Genomic DNA, 8,889 nt, shown 5'->3' on the forward strand with positions numbered 1-8,889 from the left:
CTGCATCTCGTACGTTACACCCGCTCTCCCCTCGGCCTCCCTGCATCTCGTACGTTACACCCGCTCTCCCCTCGGCCTCCCTGCATCTCGTACGTTACACCCGCTCTCCCCTCCTCCTCCCTGCATCTCGTACGTTACACCCGCTCTCCCCTCGGCCTCCCTGCATCTCGTACGTTACACCCGCTCTCCCCTCGGCCTCCCTGCATCTCGTACGTTACACCCGCTCTCCCTCGGCCTCCCTGCATCTCGTACGTTACACCCGCTCTCCCCTCGGCCTCCCTGCATCTCGTACGTTACACCCGCTCTCCCTCAGCCTCCCTGCATCTCGTACGTTACACCCGATCTCCCCTCGGCCTCCCTGCATGTCGTACGTTACACCCGCTCTCCCCTCGGCCTCCCTGCATCTCGTACGTTACACCCGCTCTCCCTCAGCCTCCCTGCATCTCGTACGTTACACCCGTTCTCCCTCAGCCTCCCTGCATCTCGTACGTTACACCTGCTCTCCCCTCGGCCTCCCTGCATCTCGTACGTTACACCCGCTCTCCCTCGGCCTCCCTGCATCTCGTACGTTACACCCGCTCTCCCTCGGCCTCCCTGCATCTCGTACGTTACACCCGCTCTCCCCTCGGCCTCCCTGCATCTCGTACGTTACACCCGCTCTCCCCTCGGCCTCCCTGCATCTCGTACGTTACACCCGTTCTCCCCTCGGCCTCCCTGCATCTCGTACGTTACACCCGTTCTCCCCTCGGCCTCCCTGCATCTCGTACGTTACACCCGCTCTCCCCCTGCCTCCCTGCATCTCGTACGTTACACCCGTTCTCCCCCTCGGCCTCCCTGCATCTCGTACGTTACACCCGCTCACCCCTCGGCCTCCCTGCATCTCGTACGTTACACCCGCTCTCCCCCTGCCTCCCTGCATCTCGTACGTTACACCCGTTCTCCCCTCGGCCTCCCTGCATCTCGTACGTTACACCCGCTCTCCCCTCGGCCTCCCTGCATCTCGTACGTTACACCCGTTCTCCCCTCGGCCTCCCTGCATCTCGTACGTTACACCCGTTCTCCCCCTCGGCCTCCCTGCATCTCGTACGTTACACCCGCTCTCCCCCCCTGCCTCCCTGCATCTCGTACGTTACACCCAATCTCCCCTCAGCCTCCCTGCATCTCGTACGTTACACCCGCTCTCCCCTCCTCCTCCCTGCATCTCGTACGTTACACCCGCTCTCCCTCTGCCTCCCTGCATCTCGTACGTTACACCCGCTCTCCCTCGGCCTCCCTGCATCTCGTACGTTACACCCGCTCTCCCTCAGCCTCCCTGCATCTCGTACGTTACACCCGCTCTCCCTCAGCCTCCCTGCATCTCGTACGTTACACCCGCTCTCCCTCAGCCTCCCTGCATCTCGTACGTTACACCCGCTCTCCCTCAGCCTCCCTGCATCTCGTACGTTACACCCGCTCTCCCTCTGCCTCCCTGCATCTCGTACGTTACACCCGCTCTCCCTCCTCCTCCCTGCATCTCGTACGTTACACCCGCTCTCCCTCAGCCTCCCTGCATCTCGTACGTTACACCCGCTCTCCCTCAGCCTCCCTGCATCTCGTACGTTACACCCGCTCTCCCCTCGGCCTCCCTGCATCTCGTACGTTACACCCGCTCTCCCCTCGGCCTCCCTGCATCTCGTACGTTACACCCGCTCTCCCCTCGGCCTCCCTGCATCTCGTACGTTACACCCGCTCTCCCTCAGCCTCCCAGCATCTCGTACGTTACACCCGCTCTCCCTCCTCCTCCCTGCATCTCGTACGTTACACCCGCTCTCCCCTCGGCCTCCCTGCATCTCGTACGTTACACCCGCTCTCCCTCTGCCTCCCTGCATCTCGTACGTTACACCCGCTCTCCCTCGGCCTCCCTGCATCTCGTACGTTACACCCGCTCTCCCTCAGCCTCCCTGCATCTCGTACGTTACACCCGCTCTCCCCTCGGCCTCCCTGCATCTCGTACGTTACACCCGTTCTCCCTCGGCCTCCCTGCATCTCGTACGTTACACCCGCTCTCCCCCTCGGCCTCCCTGCATCTCGTACGTTACACCCGCTCTCCCTCGGCCTCCCTGCATCTCGTACGTTACACCCGCTCTCCCTCAGCCTCCCTGCATCTCGTACGTTACACCCGCTCTCCCCTCGGCCTCCCTGCATCTCGTACGTTACACCCGCTCTCCCCTCGGCCTCCCTGCATCTCGTACGTTACACCCGCTCTCCCTCAGTCTCCCTGCATCTCGTACGTTACACCCGCTCTCCCTCAGCATCCCTGCATCTCGTACGTTACACCCGCTCTCCCTCGGCCTCCCTGCATCTCGTACGTTACACCCGCTCTCCCTCAGCCTCCCTGCATCTCGTACGTTACACCCGCTCTCCCCTCGGCCTCCCTGCATCTCGTACGTTACACCCGCTCTCCCTCTGCCTCCCTGCATCTCGTACGTTACACCCGTTCTCCCTCAGCCTCCCTGCATCTCGTACGTTACACCCGCTCTCCCCTCGGCCTCCCTGCATCTCGTACGTTACACCCGCTCTCCCCCTCGGCCTCCCTGCATCTCGTACGTTACACCCGCTCTCCCTCTGCCTCCCTGCATCTCGTACGTTACACCCGTTCTCCCTCAGCCTCCCTGCATCTCGTACGTTACACCCGCTCTCCCCTCGGCCTCCCTGCATCTCGTACGTTACACCCGCTCTCCCTCAGCCTCCCTGCATCTCGTACGTTACACCCGCTCTCCGCTCGGCCTCCCTGCATCTCGTACGTTACACCCGCTCTCCCCCTCGGCCTCCCTGCATCTCGTACGTTACACCCGCTCTCCCTCAGCCTCCCTGCATCTCGTACGTTACACCCGCTCTCCCGTTGGCCTCCCTGCATCTCGTACGTTACACCCGCTCTCCCTCAGCCTCCCTGCATCTCGTACGTTACACCCGCTTTCCCCTCGGCCTCCCTGCATCTCGTACGTTACACCCGCTCTCCCGTTGGCCTCCCTGCATCTCGTACGTTACACCCGCTCTCCCGTTGGCCTCCCTGCATCTCGTACGTTACACCCGCTCTCCCTCAGCCTCCCTGCATCTCGTACGTTACACCCGCTCTCCCCCTCGGCTTCCCTGCATCTCGTACGTTACACCCGCTCTCCCTCAGCCTCCCTGCATCTCGTACGTTACACCCGCTCTCCCCTCAGCCTCCCTGCATCTCGTACGTTACACCCGCTCTCCCCTCGGCCTCCCTGCATCTCGTACGTTACACCCGCTCTCCCCCTCGGCCTCCCTGCATCTCGTACGTTACACCCGCTCTCCCCCTCGGCCTCCCTGCATCTCGTACGTTACACCCGCTTTCCCCTCGGCCTCCCTGCATCTCGTACGTTACACCCGCTCTCCCTCAGCCTCCCTGCATCTCGTACGTTACACCCGCTCTCCCCTCGGCCTCCCTGCATCTCGTACGTTACACCCGCTTTCCCCTCGGCCTCCCTGCATCTCGTACGTTACACCCGCTCTCCCTCAGCCTCCCTGCATCTTGTACGTTACACCCGCTCTCCCCCTCAGCCTCCCTGCATCTCGTACGTTACACCCGCTCTCCCTCAGCCTCCCTGCATCTCGTACGTTACACCCGCTCTCCCCTCGGCCTCCCTGCATCTCGTACGTTACACCCGATCTCCCCTCGGCCTCCCTGCATCTCGTACGTTACACCCGCTCTCCCTCGGACTCCCTGCATCTCGTACGTTACACCCGCTTTCCCCTCGGCCTCCCTGCATCTCCTACGTTACACCCGCTCTCCCTCAGCCTCCCTGCATCTCGTACGTTACACCCGCTCTCCCTCGGACTCCCTGCATCTCGTACGTTACACCCGCTCTCCCTCGGCCTCCCTGCATCTCGTACGTTACACCCGCTCTCCCTCAGCCTCCCTGCATCTCGTACGTTACACCCGCTCTCCCTCAGCCTCCCTGCATCTCGTACGTTACACCCGCTCTCCCGTTGGCCTCCCTGCATCTCGTACGTTACACCCGCTCTCCCCTCCTCCTCCCTGCATCTCGTACATTACACCCGCTCTCCCTCAGCCTCCCTGCATCTCGTATGTTACACCCGCTCTCCCTCGGACTCCCTGCATCTCGTACGTTACACCTGCTCTCCCCTCGGCCTCCCTGCATCTCGTACGTTACACCCGCTCTCCCTCTGCCTCCCTGCATCTCGTACGTTACACCCGCTCTCCCCTCGGCCTCCCTGCATCTCGTACGTTACACCCGCTCTCCCCTCGGCCTCCCTGCATCTCGTACGTTACACCCGCTCTCCCCTCAGCCTCCCTGCATCTCGTACGTTACACCCGCTCTCCCCTCCTCCTCCCTGCATCTCGTACGTTACACCCGCTTTCCCCTCGGCCTCCCTGCATCTCGTACGTTACACCTGCTCTCCCCTCGGCCTCCCTGCATCTCGTACGTTACACCCGCTCTCCGCTCGGCCTCCCTGCATCTCGTACGTTACACCCGCTCTCCCCTCGGCCTCCCTGCATCTCGTACGTTACACCTGCTCTCCCCTCGGCCCAAGTTTTACACAGCTACCCCACGACCGCCTGCTCGGTGCCCCGCAAGCAAGCCGTATGGCTTCTTTACCACCCGATCTGCTTACTTTTGGGGAGCGATGGACTTGCATCTCATCAACACTGTTAAGGGTCTGTCCTTCAAACGTACACTTTCCCCTCACACTCAACTCCCAAACTTCTAACTCCGCAAAGAAGAGAAAACCTGCAGACGCTGGAAATCCAAGCAACGCACACAAAATGCTGGAGGAACTCCACAGGCCAGGCAGTGTCTGTGTTGACGTGTCGGGCCGAGACCCTTGGAAAACAAGATGAGTATCGCAGTACAGGCCCTTCAGCCCACAATGTTGTGCCGACCTTTTGACCTGCTCAATCTAACCCTTCCCTCCCGTACATTCCTCCATTTTCCTTTCATCCGTGTCTCATTTTTAAATCTCCCTGATGCATCCGCCTCTTCCACACACCCACCACTCGTTGAGAAAAACCTACCTCTGACATCTCCCCTTATACCCTCCTCCAATCTCCTGAAAGCTCTGCCCCCTGGTATTAGCCTATTCTGTCCTGGGAAAGGAGTCTCTGGCTGTCCGTTCGAAATATATATCTCAACATCTTGCACACCCCTAATCCTGCTTCGCTCCAAAGAGAAGAGTCCAGCCTATCCTCATAAGACATGCCCTCTAATCCAGGCAGTAGATAGATAGATAGATAGATAGATAGATACTTTATTCATCCCCATGGGGAAATTCAACTTTTTTTCCAATGTCCCATACACTTGTTGTAGCAAAACTAATTGCATACAATACTTAACTCAGTAAAGAATATGATATGCATCTAAATCACTATCTCAAAAAGCATTAATAATAGCTTTTAAAAAGTTCTTAAATCCTGGCGGTTGAATTGTAAAGCCTAATGGCATTGGGGAGTATTGACCTCTTCATCCTGTCTGAGGAGCATTGCATCGATAGTAACCTGTCGCTGAAACAGCTTCTCTGTCTCTGGATGGTGCTATGTAGAGGATGTTCAGAGTTATCCATAATTGACCGTAGCCTACTCAGCGCCCTTCGCTCAGCTACTGATGTTAAACTCTCCAGTACTTTGCCCACGACAGAGCCCGCCTTCCTTACCAGCTTATTAAGACGTGAGGCGTCCCTCTTCTTAATGCTTCCTCCCCAACACGCCACCACAAAGAAGAGGGCGCTCTCCACAACTGACCTATAGAACATCTTCAGCATCTCACTACAGACATTGAATGACGCCAACCTTCTTAGGAAGTACAGTCGACTCTGTGCCTTCCTGCACAAGGCATCTGTGTTGGCAGTCCAGTCTAGCTTCTCGTCTAACTGTACTCCCAGATACTTGTAGGTCTTAACCTGCTCCACACATTCTCCATTAATGATCACTGGCTCCATAGGAGGCCTAGATCTCCTAAAGTCCACCACCATCTCCTTGGTCTTGGTGATATTGAGACACAGGTAGTTAGAGTTGCACCATATCACAAAGTCCTGTATCAGTTTCCTATACTCCTCCTCCTGTCCATTCCTGACACACCCCACTATGGCCGTATCCTGGTAAATCTCTTACATTCTACAATGAGGCGACCAGAACCGAACACAATACTCTGAGTGCGGCCTAACCAGAGTTTTATAGAGTTGCAATGTTACCTTTCAACTCTTGAACTTACTCCCCTGATTAACGAAGGCCTACACACTATATGCCTTCTTAGTTGAAGTTGTACAAGACGTCGTTGAGGCCTGATTTGGAGTATTGTGTGCAGTTTTGGTCACCAACCTACAGGAAAGATGTAAATAAGGTTGAAAGAGTACAGAGAAAATTTACAAGGACGTTGCCGGGTCTGGGGGACCTGAGTTATAGGGAAAGATTGAATAGGTTAGGACTGTGTTCTTAGAACGTAGAAGTCTGAGAGGAGATTTGATAGAGGGGTACGGATAGGGTAAATGCAAGCAAGCTTTTTCCACTTAGGTTGGATGGGACTACAACCAGACGTCATGGGGTAAGGGTGAAACGTTTAAGGGGAATATGAGGGGAAGCTTCTTCACTCAGAGGGTTGTGAAAGTGTGGAACGAGCTGCCAGCACAAATGGGCATGTGAGCTCAATTTCAACATTTAAGAGAGGGTTGGATGGGGTACCTGATTCCCAACGGGAGTGGTCACGTGTCCTAAGGGGAAACAGAAGTCGTCGGGGGCTTTCAAGATTCTTGGAGGGGCGGTAAGCAACACCCTAACTTGAGGCACGAGACCTGACCGACTGTTGGTAGAGCAGGCACTTCCAAAAGAAGGGATGAGAAACTGGAACACAGGAAGAACTATAGCTCTGGCGGTGAGCACTCGTGGTCACCACGCATCTGAAACTTGGCAATCTCATCCCAACTTACCAACCAAACAGATGTTAATATTAGCAACCAGAGTGCCCAACAGTTCCCTTCGACTCGCGGCACGGAACGAGTTCGTGCAATTCAGAAGTTGGTAAGTCAGGCCCGGAGCCTGAGAATGGGGAAAACCCGGAATAATTGGCACAAGCGCAGCAAGACTGGAGATAAAAGAAAGCCATATCATAAAAAGAGAAAATATGAACTTGGCCGTCCTCCTGCAAGTACCAAGATTGGACCACGTCGTATCCACACAGCGAGAGTCCGTGGTGGAAATAAAAAATATCGGACTTTGAGGTTGGACGCAGGAAACTACTCCTGGGGTTCTGAATGTTGTACACGGAAGACCAGGATCATTGATGTAGTCCACAATGCTTCCAACAATAAATTGGTCAGGACAAAAACATTAGTAAAGAACTGTATTGTTCAGATTGATAGCACTCCTTTCAAGTATGAATCTCACTTTGCCCTTCCACTTAGTCGGAAGAAGGGTGCCAAACTGACACCCGAAGAGGAAGAAATTCTGAACAAGAGAAGGTCAAAGAAAATTCAGAAGAAATATGAAGAGCGAAGAAAGAATGCTAAAATCAGTTCACTGCTAGAAGAACAATTCCAGCAAGGGAAATTGCTTGCTTGCACATCTTCAAGACCTGGTCAGTGTGGAAGAGCTGATGGCTACATCCTTGAAGGAAAGGAGCTGGAATTCTACCTGAGGAAAATCAAAGCCAAGAAGGGCAAATAAGCGCTATTCCTGTAGGAAATGTGATATTAACAAAAACATTTTTCAACCAAAAAAAAAATCAGAAGTTGTTAAGTCAAGTACACACCCTCTCAACTTTCTGTACAGATCTACGGAAAGCAGGTCGCGCAATGAAACAGCGCTGGCCGGAACCAAACGGTGAAATAGAGCCAATCAGTGAATCTGTCGACCCCAAGGGTTCTTCTTGTTCAAAGCGAACACGGCTTCGTATGTGCAGTCAAGGACCATCTTTGGGGATTATGGGTCAATCGCGCTAACCGGAATAGTGTAAAGGGAGCTCGCCAAACACCAGCTCTATCCCGATTAGCATTCAGATACTAATCTGAATCCTTGTCAATGTAACTTTCGCAGTTGTGATCGTCTTCATCTTCGCCTCGCCGTTCCTTTGCGTGTCTCTACCATCGTTCCATCCGTGTCAGCTCGCTGTCATTGTCAACATCCGATAGGCATTCCCAGCTTGTGTTAACTTTTTATTTTAACTTAGCCCCATTCATGATGGATAAATATGTATCTCTATGAGTCTGGAGGTGCTGATGCCTAATCCTTAGAAACAGAAACTACAGAAAGTGCGTCAGTTCAAGCTTACACACTTGGAGTATGATTTTATTCCGTTCCCGTTAGATCAGCGATGCCCCATGTGTCTTCTTTGTAATACTGTACTGTCTAATGAAGCCATGAAACCATCAAGATTGCAGGAACATTTCCGTAAAAGACACCCTGAAAAGGCTACTTATGGTATATACTCAGTTCCAGACGATGAAAGAAGCACTTGAAAAGTGTTGCACACCCTTGCGTCATTTGCCAAGAAAGGTAAAAATGACCTTGATAGTGGTCTCATTGCTTCTTATGATATTTCCAAAATGCTAGCAAAGTGTGGGAAATCTCCAACAATTGGTGAAAGATTAATAATGCCTGCTGTGTCAGAAGTGCTCAGCACTGTTCTCAAAATGGATACCTGTATTTTAAAATCAACTCCTCTGAGTAATAACTGTAGTTTGTCCTATTGACAAAATGAATGAAGACATTGAGCATCAACTAAGCACAAAGCTACAAAAAACAGAATTTGGGATACAACTGGATGAGTCAGCAGTGTGAGACAATGAGGCATTGCTGATGGCATGTGTATGATTTATCAAAAATAGAAAAGTTTACAAAGAGATTCTCTTTTGTAAAAAGTTAAAAACAAATAT

The 8,889-nt window shown here is 54.0% G+C and overlaps 1 pseudogene; it reads left to right on the plus strand.

The window, feature by feature from the left end:
• Positions 1-7,045: 7,045 nt before the first annotated feature.
• LOC140717466 (small ribosomal subunit protein eS8 pseudogene) lies at positions 7,046-7,741 on the plus strand (annotated as a pseudogene).
• Positions 7,742-8,889: the final 1,148 nt, after the last annotated feature.

This window comes from Hemitrygon akajei, chromosome 28, assembly GCF_048418815.1.
Source record: "Hemitrygon akajei chromosome 28, sHemAka1.3, whole genome shotgun sequence".
NCBI lineage: Eukaryota > Metazoa > Chordata > Chondrichthyes > Myliobatiformes > Dasyatidae > Hemitrygon > Hemitrygon akajei.